Here is a 25009-nt window from a genome sequence, read left to right on the forward strand (position 1 = left end):
TTGTAGAACCTCAATCCAATGACATTGCCTCATATTGAGGTCAAAATATCCATTTAAGGCTCTTATGGTCTATGACCAAAGAGAATTTGTTACCAAGAAAATAGTGTTGCCAAATTTTGAGAGCATGAATAACTGCTAGTAACTCCAAGTCATAGGTAACATAAATCCTTTCATGGGTTTTTAGCTTCCTCAAGGAATAGGCTATAGGATGACCTTCTTGCATTAGTACACAGCCTAGTGCAAGTGAGCTAGCATCCATGACAACTTCAAATTCATTGCTCAAGTCAGGGAGTTTCAGAATTGGTGCTGTCACTAAGCTATACTTGAGTTTATCAAAACTTGGTAATTCAGTGGGCGTCCACACTATGGCAACCTGTTTTTTTAGAAAATTTGTGAGGGGTGCTATAATTAAGGCATAGTCCTTAATGAAGATCTTGTACCAGCCTGTTAATCCAAGAAAGATACACACTTCTTTAACAGTAGTTGGTGGAGCCACTCTTGGACATCATTAACCTTTGTAGGGTCTACAGAGATTCCTTCATTTGACACAATAAATCCAAGATATTCAATCTGCCTCTTGAGAAAGGCACACTTTTTCTTCTTAGCATAGAGCTTATGAGTCCTCAGGGTCTCAAGGATGATGCAAACTTGGGATTCATGATCCTCCTCTTCCTTGGAATAGACCAAGGTATCATAAAGAAAGACAAACACAAAATCATCAAGATATGCCTATTAAAGTTGGCAAAGACATTAGTCAACTTTAATAGACATTACTGTGAAATCGAAATGACCATATATGGTGTTGAATGCCGTCTTAGGAACATTTCAATTTCATAGTAAAAGACATTACTGTGAAATCCAAATGACCATATATGGTGTTGAATGCCGTCTTAGGAACATCCTCTTCTTTGACATGGATCTGGTAGTATCCTAACCTCAAATCAATCTTGGAGAAGATTTTTTCTCCCTACAATTGATCAAGTAACTCATCTATCCTTGGGATAGGATATTTATTCTTGATGGTTACTTGGTTCAGGCCTCTATAATCAATGCAAAGGTGAAGTGTACCATCCTTATTCTTTTGGAATAAGATAGGAGCTCCCCAAGGAGAATTGCTCGGTCGTATGTACCCTTGGTCCAATAGTTGTTTGACGTGTTCCTTTAACTCAATAGCTTTAGGAATGGACATCTTGTAGGGCCTTTTTGCGACTCGTGCAGCTCTTGATATTAGCTTAATCTCATGATCCACTTCCCTAGGTGGTGGTAATTCAGTCAATTCTTTTGGGAACACATCCACATACTCTTTTAGCCATGATGGTTCTTCAATGGAGTCCTCTACCTGTTCCGGCTTGTTTAGCTTAATCAAATAAATGGGCAATCCTTTTCTTATCCCTTGAGCTATTCACATTGCCTTGGCTAACTAGATCTTTGGATTACTCACTTCTCCTTGAGTTGTAACTAGCTCACCTTTAGGATTTCAAAATGAAATTTGTCCTTTCCCACAATGGATGTGAGTATCGTTGGGGATTAGCCAATCCATCTCGAGTAGGCACTCATGGACTCCTAGATTCATTACCCTAAACTTAATACATGTAGGATCATTTTCGAGTAGGTATTTCACCTTAGCAGTTTGTTTATTGCAAGCGATTTCTTGCCCATTCGCTAGTTTGATAAGCAAGGTGCGTGCAGCTACAATGGTTATCCCTAACCTTCTTGCACAAGCTAGTGAAATGAAAGAATGAGAGCTGCCACAGTCAATCAGGATTTTGAATTTCTTACCTTGGTAATTTGATGGAGTTTAACTTTAAATTGAGCACTCATGAATCGAGCAGAGACAAAAACTGAGCATGCAAAGACCAAGCGAAGCAGTAAAAAAGAGCAACACGAAGAGAAGTGATAGAATTCAACCACTATAGAACCAAAATTACACCTCTTATCTACTCTAATTTTTTATTGAAAACTCTCTTCATTAACATTTCAAAGCACATGGCAAAAACTCACACACAAAAGTATATCATCCTAGAGTGCATATAATGTCCTAAATAAGTCAAAGTAGTAGCCTTGATAAACCATGAAAAACCATGACAAAACACATCAATAGTAGTAACCATCCTAATCAAAAGGGCAGCCATATGCATCAGCCACCACTGGCTCACTCTCTCAAATCTCCTCATCTCAGCTGGACTGATCTCTAGTACCTGCAGAAGGTCCCTCTACCAAAGGTTGTAGAATGCGACCAACAATGTCAGGATCACTATCAAAAGAATAACAGGAGCGGCCAGGCACGATGCATGCACTCATCAAAGCAGTTGTACCACTACCCATCTCCAAAGCCAATCCTCCGAGAGGACAAAGAGCCTTTAGAAAGCATCACACAAATCGGACACTCGGCTGCACACCTGATCTCAAATGTGCCTCCTCGCCAACCTCCAATACCCTCGCAGTACCTAGCAAATAGTGACGAATGACATGCCGCGAGAACTACACACCATGGTCATGTCGTAATGTGCCACTCTCCTAAAGACGTAAAGAGGCCATGTAACCTCGACGTCGTAGCATATAAAAGTAGAAGGCATCCATCTATCACACAATAATGAAAAAAAATAGAGACATGTTAAAAACTAATCAAGAACAACAAAGCACTAAGAAAACTAAGTGTACAATAACCATGTCAAATACCTCTATGGCAATACCCTCAATCGTAACCTCATCCATGAAGTCTAAGTCCTCAACTATGAATCTACGCACAATCTCTAGCTCACACCGCAGGGTATATTCTCCACCCACGAGGGAGAGTCCCCTGACAGAAAGAAATACATTTTAAACATTAACAATTACCTAACAATATTATTCACAAGTACTTAACAATCCTATTTACATATTTCTGACTCAAAGAATCACCTGAAATGGAGGCAAGATAAACAATCCATCTTGAGTTTGCCAAACAAGCTATTTTCACTCCAAGTCCATGCCGAATATGATCCTTCAATACCTTGCTCCAAAATGGAACACTGTCTCGTCCATGCGTAGAGTCCATGGGAAGATCCAAGAGCACAAAGTCAACAACCCATGCCACCGTCTTTTTCTTTTTCTTATACTCCACCCCCAATTTATTGATTTCAAAAAAAAAAGTATGGATCTTTGCATAATCCTCATTTCTAATAGAGGATGCAAAATCCTTACCCATAGAAATATAATCTCCACATCCAAATGAAAAGATAGAGCGATCCTAAGAAGCCCCCCCTTGTATGGAAAAGAGTGGCACATTTTCTTTTTGGGATGGTGGTCTAGGACGTGAGGATGGACCTAAATACAAAACAAGCATAACATACAAAACAATCACGGCAAGTATAATGAATGAACAACAAGATAACATACAAAAAAATCAACTTGTGTATATCCATAAAAAGAAGCATAAACACCATATTAGAGATTTTGGAAATTTCCCAAGTCCCACTTTGAATGAATGTCTTACTTTTGTGAATGAAAGAGAGCACTATGTTTATGTTTATCTTTAAGGGGCACTTTGTATGTTACAAATATGAGATCACACATCGTGAGAGCTTAAATGATGAATGTAAGCTATGTTGTATGGTGGTGGAAACATCAAGGAGGCTTAACTAGTATATAACTAGGATATTTCCAAGTTTAATGTAAGAATACAAAGGTTTGATGGAGTGGAGAGAGAATTTAGAATACAAGAGCCTTAAACATTGTATGAAAATATGTTATCATGGCCAAAATTTATAATGTTATGGATTTGAAGATATTATAATACCAGTTTTTTCTTTTAGATATAGCATCATTTAAAGTGACATGTATAAGTTTCATGAACTAGGACATTAAAAGAGTCACCACTAACTAGGTGTGGTTTAATAACTTGAGCTAATACCATATCGTATTAAGTTTGGATAACCTATGATGTGATGGTTCTTTTTTTGTGTAAACGAATAGACACAAGTATGTCAAATAATTGCTCACCCCATTTACATTTTTTGTATGTATATGCATGATATATAAATATCTTTTATTCAAAATTTCTATCTATCTTGACAATATATGGATAAGATGGATATTGGCTTTGGCTAAAATCAACTAGCTAAATGAATTTTCATATCATAATATGAAGATTTATATACCAAGCTAGAAGTTTATAAATTTTCTAAGACTAAAGATTTAACCTTTGACCAATGGTTTGTGTTTCCAAAGAAATAGACAAATTTTATTATCAATTAAGACTTATTTGTTAGCTAAGAGATAAAGTACAAAATTGGACTTAAACCAATTTATAAGAAATTTCAACAAAATTAGCTAATGTTATTGAAATAATAAAAAACATTAAGTAGATTCTCTCATTGATATTGGTGACATTTAAAAACACCAAGGTAACTACACAAAACACTTTAAATTTTTAATAAGCATATATTTCATGGCCATGCAAAAGCCCTTAATGTAAGGGATATATTTACTATGGAAGTCAAAATTACTCCATATAGAGTCACTGTCTTGTTGCATCATGTATATTGGAAAAATACAACTTTTGTAGATAGTTGCACTACCATTTATGAAATGTTTGTGATATTCTAACTCATGAGCAAGTTTCATTGCTTCCATATCTTTCAAAGTAGAGACTAAAGGAGTCTGCTTCAACATGGATAATTGTGAGTTGTTCAATGTAAGTGATAGACGATGTGAGGCATTTGTTGAGTATGCTTGTATAGTAGATGGTTATAAAGTACAAAATAGGATTTAAACCACTTTATAAGAAATTTAAACACAATTGACTAATGTTATTGAAAGAATAAAAAACATCAAGTAGATTCTCTCATTGATATTGGTGGTGTTTAGAAACACAAAGGTAAGTACATAAAACACTAAAAATTTCTAACAAGCATATATTTCATAGCCATACAAAATCCTTTAATGTAAGGGATATATTTATTATGAAAGTCAAAATTATTCCATATAGAGTTAACGCCTTCTTGTTACATCATGTATATTGAAAAAATACAAATGTTGTAGATTTTGTATAAAACATTTAGTTGCACTACCATTTATGAAATGTTTGTAATATCCTAATTCATGAGCAAGTTGCATTGCTTCCATATCTTTCAAAGTAGAGACTAAAGGAGTTTACTTCAACATGGATAATTTTGAGTTATTCAATGTAAGTGATAGACGATGCGAGGCATTTGTTGAGTATGTTTGTATAGTAGACTGTCATAAAGTACAAAATAGAATTTAAACCGCTTTATAAGAAATTTCAACACAATTAACTAATGTTATTGAAACAATAAAAAACCTCAAGTAGATTCTCTCATTGATATTGGTGGTGTTTAGAAACACCAAGGTAACGAAATAAAACACTTTAAATTTCTAACAAGCATATATTTCATAGCCATGCAAAAGCCTTTAATGTAAGGGATATATCTATTATGAAAGTCAAAATTAGTCCATATAGAGTCAGCACCTTCTTGTTACATCATATATATTGGAAAAATACAAATTTTGTAGATTTTGTATAAAATGTTTAGCTGCACTACCATTTATGAAATGTTTGTGATATCCTAACTCATGAGCAAGTTACATTGCTTCCATATCTTTCAAAGTAGAGACTAAAGGAGTCTGCTTCAACATGGATAATTGTGAGCTGTTCAATGTAAGAGACGAATGACGTGAGGCATTTGTTGAGGATGTTTGTATAATAGATGGTCTCTTGAAGCAAGACGTAATTGAAGGTTGAATATATATACCATCTTTATCAATCATGGTCTCATGCGGTGTTGATGATGAAGATGAAATACCATCATTCTCTGCTCTAGTCCATTCATCAATGACAACCTTGAATTGAGCATACAATTCATGTCCATATTGAACTGGATCCTGTCCATATCGATCAAACTTGATGACTTCACGTGCATCATGGTATTTGCTTAAGCGAGTCAAGTATGGTAGAAGTTCTTTGATCAAGATAGAGTCTTCACGATCAATATCAAATGTTTTTGGATAAATGCAATTCTCAACATGATTTGGACATCCTTTGTAAGGACTATCATCTATGAGAATAGTCTTGGTATGCTGACAAACATCTCCATATTGATCCCATACATACTTCAGAGGCTTGAACATTGCTTCTACTCCCATCTTATCTGGCCTATATATGATTTTGAGTTGATGTCTATGACATTGTTCTTGGCCCCAAATCATGAAGAAAGGATACTTCCTTTCTGCATGGATCTCCAAGCACTTAATAACTGCCATGACATTCTTATGTAAAGCTGTTGACCAAACTCCCACTTGGAATCTTGCAAATAAGGCTTCAAAAAACTCCATACATCCTAGTCGAAGAACAAGCCATTGCTTTTCCATTTGAAAGCTTTGAAACCTTTTAGACTTAGTAAAGCATCGTTGTAAAAGAAGACCATTGAGATAAAGTATTACACATAATTGTGTTGCATTTCTTATGAAGGAAACATCAATCACACCATCGTGCTCTACTGTTGTTGAATCTGTTAGATATCCAACCATAGATGTCTTAGTTGAAGTTACAAAGAAGAAAAAGAAGCACATTAGATTCATTTACTTCCTCATCATTCTACCTAATGTTTGAGCTATAAACTGGCAAATATATATATATATATATGATGATTTTTTTGAAGTAAAATCTATTTTAATAAATTGATTTTTCCATGCCTACTTTTTATCGCTAATTATAAGTATACTTGAGATACTAACAATAGATTCTTGTAATTAGTTACACAAATTATATTATCATTATAATATTTAACATACTTAGTTTTTAAAAAGGCCTTCAAAATGGCATGTACAAAGAAGGTGTTTATTAGTCCTAGTTATTAAAAGAAAATTTAAACATGATACTTTTGACCATGTGACCAAAACTATGTCACATATAAGTGACACACGACAATTTAATTAAGATAAGTTATACTCTATTTGAATAAGTTTTCATAGTTTCTTCTAAAGGACTAACCATTCTATTTTTGAACTAGTTATATCCCATAGATATTTAAACTCACGAATTGTAACAAGGATTTTTGAACTAGTTATATCCTATAGATATTTAAACTCACGAATTGTAACAAGGATTTTACCCTAATATTCCATATACATATCTCAAAAGATACATTGGAGAGAAATCTTTGTTGCAATATTTATTACTGAGGTAAAACTCATTTGCAAAGTGCAATGAATCTTTTTTGGGGTGTGCAATATATTGTTGGCTTTCTTATCCTAAGATACATGCATAGACATACACTAGTGATGTAGTAAAAGAGGCTATAAGAGATAAGAGATATGACCATGTGGACAAATCTAACCAAAACTAACATGACAAGATCATAACACAACACATATAAGAGTTTAATTGAAATAAGATCTAAAATAGACTTAAGTAAATTTTGCATAGCTAGCTCAAACTTTTCATTATGATAAGTATTCTTACACACTAGATTACAATTAAACAGTTATCCTTACAAAGGATGATAAATTTTAATGAGCTCTTTAATACTAATTTGGAAAAATATTTACTTAAATAGATTTTTTAAACCAAACATGCTTGGTACCTTTTATAAAAAATAAAAAAACTAAAGACATAGTTTCTTTAATTAATATCATCAAAGAAAGAAAATATTGCAAATGCTAATAGAAGTAACTTCTCAAGAAAGAAATCAAAATTACATCAATGTGTCTTCCTTGATGAAAGAAGAAGGAACGGAGTTTAAACACCTGAGGTAGCCCTTAATTTCTCTTTCATTATTAGACTTGCTATATCTTGGCATGATTCTTCTATGCCCTCGGGTGGTACTTCAATAACTTGAACTTCAGTAAGAGGAACCTCTTCGGAGTTTGAATTTTATTTGGCACTCTCATGGACCCTCCACAATTGTGCTTCAACCTCTCTTTGCTCTTGAGTGTTGCAAACCACTGCAATAGTCTTCATATGATTTACCAATGCCACCTTAGATGCAAGTCCACTTGCATATACATCAAACACAACCTCATGAGCATCATTGAATGCTTTGATTGTAGTTTCCATAACTTTCATTTTCTTTCTCAAAACAGCCTTCGCAATCCTTTGTTCTTCTTCAAGATTGTAATATTTCTACAACAAAATATTAAAGGACCTAGATCCCGTGCAAAAGTGATTCAAAGTAATCTCCCACAACAAAAAATAAACTTTGGGCTAAGTGCTCCATCCTCGTGCACTAACAAACACCACCCCCCGTTGTGCATAGGAAACCATAGCTCAAAACCGTAACCCACCGCAGGAACTCCCCTTCAAGGGAAAAATGATAATGAATTATTTGCAAAAAATTTTAAAACCCCCTCCCCTTTACCTGTTGCATGGCGAGGAGAGGGAGTATGTGTTGGAGCTTGTGGAGGGGCATGGGGAGGAGGGCATGCAATATGCCACTTGTGTGGCCACCCCCCCTCCCCCCCCCACCTTCACCTTATATATGAACCCCACCCTCCCAAGCTTCAAAGGAGGGAACAGAATCGTGAGGAGCTACTCCCATCGAATTGCCTGCGCCACGCCGCCAAGATTGCCACCATCATCGCCAGGCTGCTGCCGCCAATGCCATCATCGTCATCGTCATCCTCACCATCGTCATCTTCTCCATCATCACTCCAATCATCTTCACCATCACATGTCATCTTTGTTTCTTCCAAAATCTTGAGAAGCTTCTAGGCCAAGTTTACCCGTGGTTCCCAAAAAATTTTTAGACCGTGTCTTACAAGGCTCGTTTCCTGCGCAGGGAAGGAGATCTCAGGCAGTAGTAACTTCCAATCTCGTAAGGGTGCCAAGGGAAAGTTTGCTAAGTTGAAATCTGCTTCGTCAATGGCTCCTCAGAAAAAGTTGAGAGGAGCGCACACGGGAGCTTCCACCCAAAGTACAAGAGTGGACAACACCCCGATTTTGAATGCCCAGGTTCTGAAAAATATTGCCGCATGAAAAGGATGCATAAAGCATGCATCGGGAAATTTATATATTCATTCAATTTACAAAGTTTAGTTGCATGACGCATACTTGCATTTGCTTGCACTTCCATGGTCAAGGATAGTCGCATTTTTGAACGTATGATGCATAAGTTAAAAGTTGAAAATTGTGCGAAGGCATCCTTATTGCATCTCGCAAAGGATAGGGCTTATGACACATAATGCACTTATGTAATAAATTATTGGTTGTGACTCGTGTATAAGATAATTATAGACGGACATTAAATGATGTCTAATAAGTTGCAATTGGGAAAGGATGCATCTTCATTGAAACACTAAAGCTTTGAATTCGATGCATCAACATAGGGTTTTTAAGAATTAGCTCTGAATGTCAATCATTATAGTATAGGGCAAGGAAAAGAAAGATCACTATAGATCCTATAGTTGCATAAAGGCAAAAAGGTCTATGGTCTTGAAATTGCATGGAATGATACATCTCACACTTCTTGCAGTTACTTACATCTTTTAGGGAAAGTACTTGCAAGTTTAGAAGAAAGTATTTGCATCTTTAAAGGAAAGATCATCTTTAATCGTGGGTTGGCTAGATCAACTAAGTAATTTGCATATAATTGAGTAACTTACATGAAATTCATAAAAATATGATTAGTTAGCATATGACAGTCACCTCAATGTGCTAGGTAGGGTTAAGCTATGATAAAATTCTGCTTACTATAGCACTTGGGATGCCGATTTAATATTTTCGATCTTAAAAGTTCTACCCACATTCACGAAATGTTAGGGTTATTAAATTGCCCGTGTAAGAATAATCTAGGGTTCTCACCCTAAGAATCAGATGACCAAATACTAGACTTCCGCAAGGAACTTAGGGACCCTAGGGCCAAAACGTTTATCAAGCCTAGTAGGATTAGGGTTTTGGATTGGGTTGATAGGACTCCCAAACCCTATATCTTGATCAAAGGTATTCTTGATTAAGAAATATCGTACGATGAAAGATATAATCCCACAAGTCAGATACTGACACCTATCTCGTGCTACAAGCAACAACGTCATATGCTCTTGTGTTTAAATCACAAAATAGTACTACTACACCCTAGACCAAGTTTGACGAGTTCTAATTACAAGTCTAATTTTCTAGAAATTGAGTAGTCATCCTGCTACAACACTCTTCCTTGGGACTGATTTGTCAAGCTAGGGTAGCTATGAATTGCCAAGAAAGCAATTGACCAACCAAGTTAGGGCGACGGGGTTGTCCAGGATTTATTGACCATAATATAAGGAAACCTAAGGTAGTGACAATTTGGGTCAACAGGGTATAAACCCTAACCCAAGGAAAAAGGGTAAACAAGCAATTCAACTTACGAAACCCTTGGGATCTTGCCAAGTCGTGATTGATCCAGGATCGAATGCTGGTAGTATTTGGGGAGAAGGAATCACACCTTAGTAGTTGGACGTATGAACGACCATTGGAATGCTCGTGATTGTACACTTAGGTGCACTGTTTGTACTTCTTTGCTCAAGGAACTAATTTAGGAAAAACAACTAATGCTTCAGGTTAAGATCCTGGAGAGAGAGGTAGTATTAGTTACCTCGAACTATCTGCATGACCCTATCCAAGGGGGTTGTTAGTCGCACCGGGTACATGGACCGAACCGGCCGCGAGAGGTATCTCCATGGGTGCTACTTCGAGCAGGAGGACGTTGGGTGCTAGGGGAGGCTCTGGCCGTAAATTCCTTGCCTCCGAATCCTGCACAAGAGGCCAACGTGACTCAAGATGGGATCTCGAGGCCCGCATACTAGTCAACAGGCGGAACTTGGAATAGCGATCCCTGAGGATTGCTGGGATAGCCTTCGGGCAGGTTATTTGATGTATTCCAAAGACTATGATAAATAAAGATCAATTGAAAAAGGAACTTGCTTGACATTGTTTTTCTGTGTCAGTGCCTAAGTTACGTGAAGAAACTAGTGATTAATTGGTTAATTAAGGAAGCTATTTTTGCTTGTCAAACTAAATGTGGTAGGTAATTAGATAACTAAGAAACCCGAGGAAAGTGTTGGGTCCGTCCTACCGAAGGGTGGTCCTGGTTGGCCGAGAACTTTTCTCAAAGGAATTGACAGCGAGGTAACAATGGCCTAGAATCAATAGAGCTAGAGTCTCAATTTATGTTGTTTTAGGGGAACGGAATGGGACTATGCCTTACGGGCAGGGGGGTCGAGCTTCGCATCTCTCTCGTTTTCCATTCTCCCTGAACCAAGTGCAGTATAAATCCGCTTCGACCCTAATGCTTCTGCCCAAAATGGTTCGTTTGTCGACGCTAGCTACTCCCTAGGAACTTGACTTTTAGGGAAACCCTGATTGAGGTCGGTCCTAAGTGGGAACGACTAGATGCTTCTGCTTTGTGGCAGACTCGAGAAGACCTTGATTGCAAACCCCGTGATATTCCTTGTGAGTGCCAGGCGGCACTTTCTAGACTCTTTTCCCGATGGGTTGCTAAGGCGTGTCCTACAAGTGGACAGGGGGACACATTATAGTTGGTATCAGAGCGAACCAACAGAATCTAATATTTACAAGGAAAATTAATAAGGGGAAGTTGAGCGATGTTGCCGTTAAGAACATTTCCTTACTTAGTTATGGATGTTGGCCTGCAGAGTCGCGAAGCATGGAATACATTCTTGGTGTTCTAGGTTATGTTTATGACTGCAATGCGTGCTTCGGATTATCGACGGAGGCTAGGCATGATGAATATTCTAGACCGCATCTACAATCCTTCACCCCTGTACGCGAAACGTAGATGGATGGGTGAATTAGGAATATATTACATAGCGGTCCACTGACTTGCGTACCTTCAGGCCAACTTAAAGAGAATCAAGTGGATGGAGGATTTAAAGGTCGTGAAGCTATTCATCTTTGTCGAGGCTCACGCAAACGCAACCCTGCATGTCGGCGGTCAGCGGAAAGTCAAGCAGAACAAGTATGTGTACGAAGAAGTGACTCGAGTAATCCCTGCCGACAGAATCAAGGCGCTGGGATGTTATGAGAAGAACGGGTATCAAAGGAAGGGATACCCCAAGCTTCCTATGACCTATCGATTCCTGAAAATTCATGACCCCTCTCCTTATTATTACTCAAGTCCTTGTGGCCGAATGTAACACAATCCTATTTTCCCCAAACTGATGTGCCAATCAGCTTGTTCTATCTTCCCAAAATAAATGTACTCAAAAGGGCTATGCCCACATGAATGAATAAGATTTTATTATCACTGTCTGTCATGGCTGTAAGTGTGGGTAAAGGAGTTAAGTGATTAGGTCACTTGGCTAAAAGCTGAACTGGGCATATTAATGGAATGTGAGAAACGTTTAGCAAGTTTTTAACGTAAAGAATCTTATTGAACAAGCACAACCTCAAGTGCAGATTCCTAGTCTGACCCCTACACTAAGTACGACTATAATTCAAGAGAATAAGTTCATTCTCAAACAAATCAAGCCACCTGAATTTGATGGTAAGGGAAGGACCGTCCAAACTGATGCCGAGGTCTGGATCGAATACATGGAGGATTATTTTGAGGCAGTAGGAACTGCACCCGCTAACCAAGCTATGCTCGCCAAACTGAAGCTTACCGGCGAAGCAAGACTTTGATGGAAACAATGGTGCAGAGACCAAGGGATCTCGGAAGGGTCAGTTAATTGGGAGAAGCTTAAAAAAGTTGTGCGAGGGAGATATCTACCACCTACCTACCGCACATAGAAGATGAACGAATTCTATGAATTAAAGCAACTTGGACTATCCTTGGATGCATATTATTCAAATTTTGATCTCTCTTAAAGTACGTGCCACAAATGGATATGACACAACATGTGTCAAAGTTTTGTGCTGGGTTAAATCCACCCATAAACACCTGCTTGGAATCAATGCGCCCAACAGACCTACAAGACGCACTCATTCGAGCTGCACCAATAATACAGGAGGTGCAGACCAAGCCAAGAAATAACAGGACTTGGTCTTGCAAGGATCAGAACAAGGGAATGTATAGGTCTCAAGTTAAGAGAGCACAGGGGCAAAATCAGGGACAAAGGAAGAAAGCTAGGGCTAACACTGTCAACAATTTCATTCCTACACAAGGTAATGGCCGCAATCTCTGTTGTTTCCATTGCAATGAGGCTGGCCACTTTAAAAGGTAGTGTCCCAAGCTTGGCAGAGGACAATGTCAGGTGCCAGTCCAAGGAACTGCGTCCATGGCCTAGGAGCCACCGTCAAGGCCAGAGGGAGAACCTCTAGCGTTGCTAACAAGGAGCTGGGTGATGAAGAAGACCTATCCATGGAAGCCGACATTGAGAGGGCAACGGTTCATACCGCTCTTCACAAGAAAGGCCCGAATCACCAATTCTCGGTGATTCAAACTCCATCGGATTATCAAGGTAAAAGCTTCAAAACCTTGATTGATTGTGGCAGTACACATTCCTTGATTTCACCAGTCCATGCAAAAAGATTAGGAATAGCCACAAAATATGCACCTACCTTGTGGAATTCGCAATTGGTCGTGAGGTCTCTTGTACCGGGCAAACTGCTAAGGTGAAATTCCTACTGGGTGGAAAGCCGACTTCGGTCATATTCAGGATAATGAACCTAGGAGTCCACGAATCCTTGCTCGGAATGGATTGGCTAATACCCAATGACACCCACATTCACTGTGGAAAGGGCCAAGTCTCCTTTCAAAATTCTGAAGGGGAACTAGTTACAACTCAAGGAGAGGTTGGTAAGCCAAAAATTTAGCTGGCAAAAGCAACACAGATAATAAAAGGAGCTAGGAAGGTCCTATCTGTCTATTTGATTAAGCTAAATAAGCTAGATCAAAATCAGGAATCTAGGGAAGAACCTTCATGGTTAAAGGAATATACAGACGTATTTCTTGAAGAGCTGACTGAACTTCCTCCTCAGAGGGAAGTCAATCACGAAATCAAGCTAGCGCCAGGAGCTGCACTAGTTCGCAAAGAGACCATATAGGATGTCCATCGCGAAAGTGATTGAGCTGAAAGAGCAACTCAAGCAACTGTTAGACCAAGGCTATATCTGTCCTAGTAGTTCGCCATGGGGAGCTCTAGTGCTGTTCCAGAAAAAGAAAGATGGAATGCTTCGGCTATGCATTGACTACAGAGGGTTGAATCAATCAACCATTAAAAACAAGTACCCCATTCCAAGAATAAATGAACTTCTTGACCGTCTTCAAGGTGTGAAGATCTTCTCCAAGATAGATCTCAGATCTGGATATTATCAAATAAGGATCAAGGAAGAAGATATCCCGAAGACTGCATTTAGCACAAGGTATGGACACTTTGAATTCCTAGTCATGTCATTCGGGCTGACAAATGCTCCTGCTACCTTCAATAGGTTAATGCAAGATATCTTTAGGGCCTATCTTGATGACTTCGTACTCGTTTTCTTTGATGATACCCTAGTCTAATCCAAGCAGGAGAAAGTTCATGAACCCCAACTTTGCATTGTCCTCGAAACAATGAGAGCACACAAGCTTTATGCCAAGAAGAAGAAGTGTGCATTTTTCAAGCGATAGATCGAATATTTGGGATTCATTGTATCAACAAAAGGAATTTTGGTAGATCCGGCCAAGGTCAGAGACGTTTTGGAATGGCCGACACCAACTTCTGTCAAAGAAATACGTAGTTTTCTTGGGTTGACAAGTGGTACAGGGTCTTTATAAAAAACTATGCTTTGATTGCAACGCCTTTGACTGATCTACTAAAGAAACAAGTATCAATTGTATGGTCACCTGCTGAACAGAACAGCTTTGACAAACTAAAGCACCCATCCTGAAACTTCCTGATCTTAGTAAGAAGTTTGAAGTAATAACTGATGCTAGCACACTTGCCTTAGGATGTGTGCTCATGCAAGAAGGTAATCCCATAGCATACTCTTCAAGCAAACTGAAGAGCCATGAAAAGAACTGGCTATCATCCATGCTCTCAAACGTTGGAAAAAATACTTACTAGGTAACAAATTTGCCCTAGTAACGGACCACAAAAGTCTTAAATGGATTTTCACCCAGAATGAGCTCAATATGAGGCAACGTTGATGGATTGAAGGACTAGAAGAATATGACTTTGAAATCAAATACCGGCCTAGAAAGGAGAATGTAGTTGCCGATGCACTCAGCCGCAAGGCATTTCTGAATTCTTTGATTTTGCAAGATCCATCAACAGCAAGATCTCTAGCCACGAAGGTATCCATGCCAAAAAACCCAATTCTCAAGCTAGCTAGAGAAGAGGCAAGTCATGACCCACCAACCTATCAGAAATTACTAAGGGATATCCCCATCAAAGATCAAGACTTGAAGCTAGAAACGAAGTATCAAGAATTCTCTATCAATAGTGGACTTGTCTACTATAGGACAAGATTATGTATCCCAACGAGCCAATCACTCAAGCAGAAGATACTTTGGGGAGCCCATGACTCCCCTTTTTCAGGACATCATGGCTATGCCAAGACCCTTAATGCAGTCAGGAAGAGCTATTATTGGGAGAGGTTCAAAGGTGACATTCTCAAATATGTCATGGAATGTTTGTCTTGTCAACGCATTAAGGCCGAACATGTCAAAATGCCAGGGAAATTGCAACCACTTGACATTCCCCAAATGAAATGGGAATTCATTAGTATGGACTTTGTTGTGGCCTGCCCCAAGTTCAAGGAGGATACAACTCCATTATGATCGTGGTAGATATGCTCACCAAGGTTGCACATCTTATCCCTATTAAGACAAACTATAAAGCCTCAAACATTTCAAGGTTATTCATCAAGGAAATATTCAAGCTACATGGGTTACCGAGAAGAATCATTAGTGATCGTGACTCTCTCTTCACCTCACACTTTTGAAGGGCTATCTTCAAGGCCATTGGAACTCAACTCTGTTTCAGCACAACTTACCATCCCCAAACCGATTGTCAAATGGAACGATTGAACCAAGTCATTGAAGATATGCTTAGGGCACACTGTTGTCGCGAACCCAAAAAGTGGATTCAATATTTGCCACTGGTTGAGTTTGCCTACAATGCTTCTTACCAACAAAGCATTCAGATGACCCCTTTTCAAGCATTGTATGGGCATGATTATCGTAGCCCTTTGAGCTTTTCGGATCCAATCTTGAGGGTTGAAGCTTCAAAGAAAATGTTGGAAGACATGGATGACCAAATCAAATCAATAAGATAGGACATCCAAGCCGCCAAGGATAGACAGAAGGCTTAGGCGGACTTGAAACGGCAAGACAGATCCTTCGTTGAAGGTGATATGGTCTTCATTCGCGTACGTCCAAAGAAGAGTTCCCTATCCTTGGGTGAATGCAAAAAGCTAAGTCCAAGGTATTGTGGACCCTACAAGATTCTCAAGTGCCTAGGGCCTAATGTTTACAGACTTCAACTCCCTGAAAACCTAAAAGTTCATAATGTATTCCATATCAGCCTATTGAAAAAGTATGTCCCTAACCCTAGTCACGTGCTTGATGATCAATAAGTTGTAATGCTGAGCCAAGGAGTCCTTGAGCTTGTTGAGATATCGAGCTCCACTCGTGATATGCCAGGGTGACCGTTGTGCATTTATATCACCGACTTGTCAGATGCGGTTGGTACACCGCCCATGAATAATAGCTAGATGACAGCTATCCTTATCTACTCTAGTTCGTGGCTCAGTTAGTATGCCACCTTAGTTGGTTGAGTTTGGTTTGAGACCCATATATAGGGTTCTTCTATTTCTATGTACTAGAGTTCTTTTTGGCTTACACAACTAAGAAGAGGAAAACTATTTTCAGCCTCCACCTGTGTGTGTATTCCCCCATTGTGCAAGCAAGAAAGCTACAAGTGAGACTCCTTCCTTCTCTCCCACAATCTTGACAAAGCTACGACCTGACAGAATCCTAGATGTTAGGGAGAGGCATTTGAGATCCAAGACCTTGAGGGAATACCTCATCCAGTGGAAAGATTATCCCGAAGAGGATGGATGGATGAACGTACTCTCAACCAACAATACCCCTAGATTTTCTCGAGATGAGGACATCTTGATTCCTCTAAGGGGGAAAGAATGTAATATTTCTACAACAAAATATTAAAGGACCTAGATCCTGCGCAAAAGCGATTCAAGGTAATCTCCCACAACAAAAAAAAAAACACTTTGGGCTAACTGCTCCATCCTTGTGCACTAACAAACACCACCCCACGTTGTGCATAGGAAACCATGGCTCAAAACCATAACCCACCGCGGGAACTCCCCTTCAAGGGAAAAATGATAATGAATTATTTGAAAAATGTTTTCAAACTCCCTCCCCTTTACCCGTTGCATGGTGCGGAGAGAGAGTATGCGTTGGAGCTTGTGGAGGGGCATGGGGAGGAGGGCATGCAATCTACCACTTGTGTGGCCACCCCCCCCCCCCAACCTTCACCTTATATATGAACTCCCCCTCCCAAACTTCAAAGAAGGGAAGGGCATTGTGAGGAGCTACCGCCGTCGAACTGCCTGTGCCACGCCGCCAGGACTGCCGCCGTCATCGCCAAGCTATTGCCGCCAATGCCATCATCGTCATCATCATCCTCATCATCATCCTCACCATCGTCATATTCTCCATCATCACTCCAATCATCTTCACCATCACATGTCATCTCTGTTTCTTCCAAAAGCTTGAGAAGCTTCTAGGCCAAGTTCACCCGCAGTTCTCGATTTTTTTTTAGACCGTGTCTTGCAAGGCCCGTTTCCTGCGCAGGGAAGGAGATCTCGGGCAATAGTAACTTCCAATCTCATAAGGGTGCCAAGGGAGAGTTCATTGAGTCAAAATCTGCTTTGTCAATGGCTCCTCAACAAAAGTGGAAAGGAGCGCACACGGGAGCTTCCACCCAAAGTACGAGAGTGAACAACGCCTCGATTTTGAATGCCCATGTTCTGAAAAATATTCTCGCATGGAAAGGATGCACAAAGCATATTTTAATTCACATAGGAAACTTAAATGCATGGGGAAATTTATATACTCATTCGATTTACAAAGTTTAGTTTCATGACGAGTACTTGCATTTGCTTGCACTTCCATGGTCAAGGGTAGTCGCATTTTTGAATGTATGATGCATAAGTTAAAATATGAAAATTGTGTGAAGGCATCCTTGTTGCATCTTGCAAAAGATAGGTCTTATGACACATAATGCACTTATGTAATAAATTACTGGTTGTGACTCGCGTATAAGATAATTGTAGATGGACATTAAATGGTGTCTAATTAGTTGCAATGATAGCTACATTTTAGGTTGACAAAAGTGATAAAGGATGGATTAAATCTATGATGTATTCATTGCCATCTAGTCATGAAAGAATGTTGCATCCATGCATAGAGTTCTATTATCAAAATTCGCAATTGGGAAAGGATGCATCTTCATTAAAACACTAAAGCTTTGAATTTGATGCATCAATGTAGGGTTTATAAGAATTAGCTCTGAAGTCAATCATTATAGTATAGGGCAAGGAAAAGAAAGATCACTATAGATCCTATAGTTGCATAAAGGCAAAAATGTCTATGGTCTTGAAATTGCATGGAATGATACATCTCACACTTCTTGCAGTTACTTACATCTTTTAGGGAAAGTACTTGCAAGTTTAGAAGAAAGTATTTGCATCTTTAAAGGGAAGATCATCTTTTAATCATGGGTTGGCTAGATCAACTAAGTAATTTGCGTGTAATTGAGTAACTTACATGAAATTCATAAAGATATGATTAGTTAGCATATGACAGTCACCTCAATGTACTAAGTAGGGTTAAGCTATGATAAAATTTTGCTTAGTATCGCACTTGGGATGCCGATTTAATATTTTCGATCTTAAAAGTTCTACCCACATTCACGAAATGTTAGGGTTATTAAATCGCCTGTGTAAGAATGATCTAGGATTCTCACCCTAAGGATCAGATGACCAAATACTAGACTTCCGCAAGGAACTTAGGGAACCTAGGGCCAAAACATTTATCAAGCCTAGTAGGGTTAGGGTTTTGGATTGGGTCAATAGGACTCCCAAACCCTATATCTTGATCAAAGGTATTCTTGATCAAGAAATACCATACAATGAAAGATATAATCCCACAAGTCAGATACTGACACCTATCTCGTGCTACAAGCTGCAACATCATATGCTCTTGTGTCTAAATCACAAAATAGTACTACTACACCCTAGATCAAGTTTGACGAGTTCTAATTACAAGTCTAATTTTCTAGAAATTGAGTAGTCATCCTGCTACAACACTCTTCCTTGGGACTGATGTGTCAAGCTAGGGTAGCTATGAATTGCCAAGAAAGCAATTGACCAACCAAGTTAGGGTGACGGGATTGTCCAGGATTTATAGACCATAATATAAGAAAACCTAAGGTAGTGACAATTTGGGTCAACAGGGTATAAACCCTAACCCAAGGAAAAAGGGTAAACAAGCAACTTAGCTTACGAAACCCTTGGGATCTTGCCAAGTCGCGATTGATCCAAAATCGAATGCTGGTAGTATTCGGGGAGAAGGAATCACACCTTAGCAGTTGGCCATACGAACGACCACTGGAATGCTCATGATTGTACACTTAGGTGCACTGTTTGTACTTCTTTGCTCAAGGAACTAATTCAGGAAAAACAACTAATGCTTCAGGTTAAGAGCTTGTTGGGAGAGGCAGTGTCAATTACCTCAAACTGTCTGCCTGACCCTATCCAAGGGGGTTGTTAGTCGCACCGGGTACGTGGACCGAACCCCCTGCAAGAGATCTCTCTGTGGGTGCTTCTTGGAGCAAGAGGACGCTTGGGTGCTAGGGGAGGCTCTGGCCGTAAATTCCTTGCCTCTGGATCCTGCATAAGAGATCGACATGACTCGAGATGGGATCTCAAGGCCCGTATAATAGTCCCTGAGGATTGCTAGGATAGCCTTCTGGCAGGTTATTTGATGTATTCCCAAGACTATGACAAATAAAGATCAAATGTTGAAAAAGGAACTTGCTTGACATTGTTTTTCTATGTCAGTGCCTAAGTTACGTGAAGGAACTAGTGATTAATTGGTTAATAAAGGAAGTTGTTTTTGCTTGTCAAACTAAATGTGGTAGGTAATTAGATAACTAAGAAACCCGAGGAAAGTGTTGGGTCCGTCCTACGGAAGGGTGGTCCCGGTTGGCCGAGAAATTTTCTCAAAGGAATTGAGAGTGAGGTAACAATGGCCTAGAATCAATAGAGCTAGAGTCTTGATTTATGCTGTTTTAGGGGAACAGAATGGGACTATGCCTTATAGGTAGGGAGTGTCAAGATTGTGGGAGAGAAGGAAGGAGTCTCGCTTGAAGCTTTCTTGCTTGCACAATGGGGGAAGACACACAAGGGTGGAGGCTGAAAACAGTTTTTCTCTTCTTAGTTGTGTAAGCCAAAAAAACTCAAGTACAAAGAAATAGAAGAACCCTATATATGGGTCTCAAACCAAACTCAACTAACTAAGGTGGCATACTAACTGAGCCACGAACTAGAGTAGATAAGGATAGCTATCATGTAGCTATTATTCATGGGCGGTGTACCAACCGCGTCTGCAACTGGCAAGTCGGTGACATAAATACACAATGGTCACCCTGGCTTATCACGAGTGGAGCTCGATATCTCAACACTCCCCCTCGAGCTCAATCCCAATTCCTGCACACCAAGCAGGTCTCTGAACTTGCGCAGCTTCTCTACGCCCAATGCCTTCGTGAATATGTCAGCTACCTGATCCTCTGTGCTGACATAAACTAGATCAATAAGACCTAGTAAAACCCTCTCTCGCACATAGTGATAATGCACCTCAATGTGCTTTGTTCTAGCATGATAGACTGGGTTATTTTCCAAGTGTATACTACTCATGTTGTCACAATAAATGACAACTGGTCCATCTGTAGACTGATGCATATCATAAAGTAGCTTATGCAACCAAGCTACCTCACATGCAGCCATTGCTGCACCCCTGTACTCAGCCTCTGTGCTCGACAAGGCAACTGTAGGCTGTTTCTTGCTGCTCCAAGTGACTGCAGCACTCCCAAAAGAGAACACATATCCACTGGTAGATCGTCTATCAGAAATACTACCAGCCCAATCAGCATCAGTGTATCCATGCAACTGTATCTGAACCCCAGTCTCATAAAATAGTCCATACTGCAATGTGGACTTCACATACCTGAGTATGCGTCTAGCCGCATCCAAATGTGGTTTCCTTGGAGCCTGCATAAACTGACTTACCAATCCAACAGCAGTCGGGGCATTGCTCCCAAACCTCCACCAAGGAAGACATTGCCCTCAAACTCTCACTAGGGGCATTTCTCCTAGACCAGCTCCTTCCCCCTTGCCCCTCCTTAAGAACCCACCATTGGGATTTTTCCCCTATCTCTACAACTATAGATTTTGCCTACATACTCTCTATCCTACCCTACTAGAGATTCTACTCTCGAACTATCACTAAGGTGGGTTCAAAATCCTCAATGATATTACACATTACATATTAGATACATTAAATATACATAGTCTTACAAAATATGATTCAATATATTTAAATTATATTTATTAATTATTAATAAATCAATTTACTATATATACATTTTTAAAATATATTTTGATAATATATTCCATAATATGCACACAGTACGATATACTAATATAACATGATTTAGACTAAAATAATATAACTTAAAAATAAAATGTAATATGATACATTTTACTATTATCAACAAGTAGGTAGTATAAGATTTATAAATATTTAACCATGGTAAAAATTATATTTCCTTCTCAAATAGCTTCTAATTGATGCTAAAATTTCCTCAATATTTATAGCTTTGTGTCATAGGGAATGAAATCTCCTTTTCTTTAGAGGTCATTATAGTTTCAACATTTAAGCACAAGGTCAAAGTTTCTCAAAAATATCTTTATCCTTGTTGTCATGTGGAATACATGAAAGGGTTTATTTGATCAAATATTTTCCAATGGAGATCACATAAATTATTTATTCTTGTTGACATACAATAAAGGCTTTGAACTTTTGGCTAAATCTTGTTCTATGGACATCACAAACAATTATTATTCTTGCTATCATCTAGGTTAAATACATGTTTTGACCATATGGCTAAATCTTTTCTTGTGGATATCACAAAGAATTTTAATCCTAAGTCTTGTGTAAAATAGTTGCAATAGAGGTTTTGACCATCTGGCTAAATCTTTTTCCATAAAGATCACAATGAACTTTTATCCTTGTTGTATGTATTTGGCTTGAGCTTTGACCATTTGGCTAAATATTTTTCTATGGATACCACAATGAACTTTTATCCTTTTTGTCATGTGAAATACATATAACAAAGGTTTTAATCATTTGACTATGTTTTTCCCTATGGGGATCACAAATAATTTTTATATTTGCTATGGTATGACAAACATACAATAGATTTTTGACCAGGTGGATAAATCTTTTCCTATACACATTATAAATAATTTTTTTCATTGTTCTTGTATTGAATAGATATAGTACAAGTTTTGAACATCTGCTATATCTTTTCCCAATGAGAACACACAAAGAAGTTTTTGCTTACTCAAAGAGTACCTAATAAAATAAAGTAAAATCAAGGCAACTAAAAATAATAAAAGAAACTTTTCTTATTTACTTTAGGGCGACATAGTTCATGAGAAAGTTTGTTTTTGGCCATATGGTCAAATCTATCCCCTTCTTTCTGTACGATGTTTCCATTAATACTTTCTATTATAGAAGTTGGACTCATTCTATCTAATGTTTAAGTACTTTTTTTGTTTCAATGAAATTTGATACTTCATTGCATTTAGCAATTTCATCACTATTTTCTTCTTTCTGAGAGGTGACAACATACAAATGATAAAATCTCCATTTCTCACTTGTATAGGTATCATGAATAACGAATTTTATTTTGGAGAAACTGTGAATTTGCTAGTTGATCATGAGATTGTTGCACTTGGTAGAGTGCATGCAATACATCCAAATGAGACATGCCATGGAGAAACACTTGAAGATGGATATATTTTAGTGGCTATTGATAAATGTTTAAATGTAGTAGCATGTTTGCCATTCCCAACAATTGATACAATGAAGGTTCATGAAGCTATAGGTGGTTTGGTTAGAAATCAAGCTCACCGTCAGTGTGTCTTCATCTATGACCAACATCTATGACAGCTAGTGTGTACAGATGTCTACATGTGACTACATTAAATAAGTCGGGTTAGTAGTCAGTCAATGACCTGACTAGAGTTAGTCAGTCTAGTCTACATTTACACTAGGTCACTTTATCTTGTAGTGTGTATGTGCTTTTCAGTATAGTGTGTGGAAATGAAGGGATGAGCTTGAGAGCCTAAAGGCTCATGGATATGGAGTCTTTCCCTTTCTCTCTCTCTACTCTTTGAACATGGTATTAGAGCTTCATCCATGAGGCTGTGGGAGAATGGGCATGACAACTTGCAAATGAAGCCATAGTCAAAGGAAGGAATCAACGTGGACTGCCTTCTAAAAATCGTGGACTGCCTCCTGAAAATCAGCAACCTGTGTCTGAAAATCGTGGATTGCCTCCTGAAAATCAGCAACCTATATCTGAAAATCTGCGCCTGCTGATCTGAATGGATAGCAACCTGTATCTGAAAATCTGCGCCTGCTGATCTGAGTAGACATCAACCTGTCAATCTTCAGTGGGGCACCTGGACAAGGTTCATAGAGCATGTATACTCACTATTGAAGGTATTTGAAGCATGCAAGGAGTAAATGCTTGTGTGGGAGCTCTGTTATGAGTTGGAGTGACATACACAAACCTGTAATCATTTCTGAACTGCTGTAAACATGAATGGACAGCATGCATTCAGTCATTACTAACACACATGAGCCTTGTACTACACTCAAAAGGCATCTTTGGAGCACAAGAATGTGTCAAAGCATGTATACATTGGATCAAATGTCTTGAAGCTGAGATCTCTTGCTCAGAATACTCAGATCTGAAAATCAATGATAGGCTGAAAACTGTCATACACAGTCAATGACAGAATACTTAGATCTGAAAATCAATGACAGGCTGAAAACTGTCATACACAGTTGCTCAGAATACTTAGATCTGAAAATCAATGACAGGTTGAAAACTGTCATACACAGTTGCTCAGAATACTCAGATCTGAAAATCAATGACAGGCTGAAAACTATCATACACAGTTGCTTAGAATACTCAGATCTGAAAATCAATGACAGGTTGAAAACTGTCATATACAGTCAATGACAAGTACTGTGCATTACTGAAGCAATACATGTCATCTTGGGGGTTCCATCATCTATATGAACTGGCCTATACATGCTGAATGCATGGAGAATTGAAGCAAGCAATGAGCATCATTAAAAACTGAATTTTGAAGCTGAAATAAATGCAGTTACACTGTCCTGGTTAATTACAAACAACTCATGAGGTTTATGCCATTGGTTAATGAAGATAGGTTGTCTATGCCTACTCAGATGCTCATGTATTGAACTTGCCACTACAAAGTAAATGTATGACATGGTCAAAAGACATTTTGGAGCTGCTTGGAGCTTGGTATGTTGAATTCCAGATGACTGCAACCTGAAACTGAATTTGTTGACACACTCAATTTTGGACTTGAAATTGCTACTAGTTACTCATAGTTTACAGTTTTCAGACTGCATGTATGTACCCTGGCAGTGAGGTTACATAAGCTTAAGCTGAAGCAAACACATAGCTTATGTATTGATAGTTATATCTACAGTTGAGACCACTTGTTTAAGGGTTGTTTTGGGGTGTCAGTGGGCTGAAATACCCTAGTTTTTTCTGCAATTTAGTGCAGAAAACTATCATAAACCGTTACGGACTGAACTTAGTCAGTCATACTTATTGGACTGCAGGGAGTTAGGCACTTGATAGACAGTTTATTGCATCATGGCTAATGCACATGGGACTGACAATATCACTCAGATAGTTGGATAATAAGAACTTTACATTATGGAAATTCAGAATGAAA

General features: G+C 38.7%; 1 pseudogene; it reads right to left on the reverse strand.

The window, feature by feature from the left end:
• Positions 1 to 2481: 2481 nt before the first annotated feature.
• The window catches only part of LOC148017350 (uncharacterized), a 30719-nt pseudogene continuing 8191 nt past the window's right edge, over positions 2482 to 25009 (reverse strand).

Source organism: Lygodium microphyllum, chromosome 22 (assembly GCF_053477565.2).
Source record: "Lygodium microphyllum isolate KBCC chromosome 22, Lygodium_microphyllum_v1.1.10, whole genome shotgun sequence".
NCBI classification, from domain to species: domain Eukaryota; kingdom Viridiplantae; phylum Streptophyta; class Polypodiopsida; order Schizaeales; family Lygodiaceae; genus Lygodium; species Lygodium microphyllum.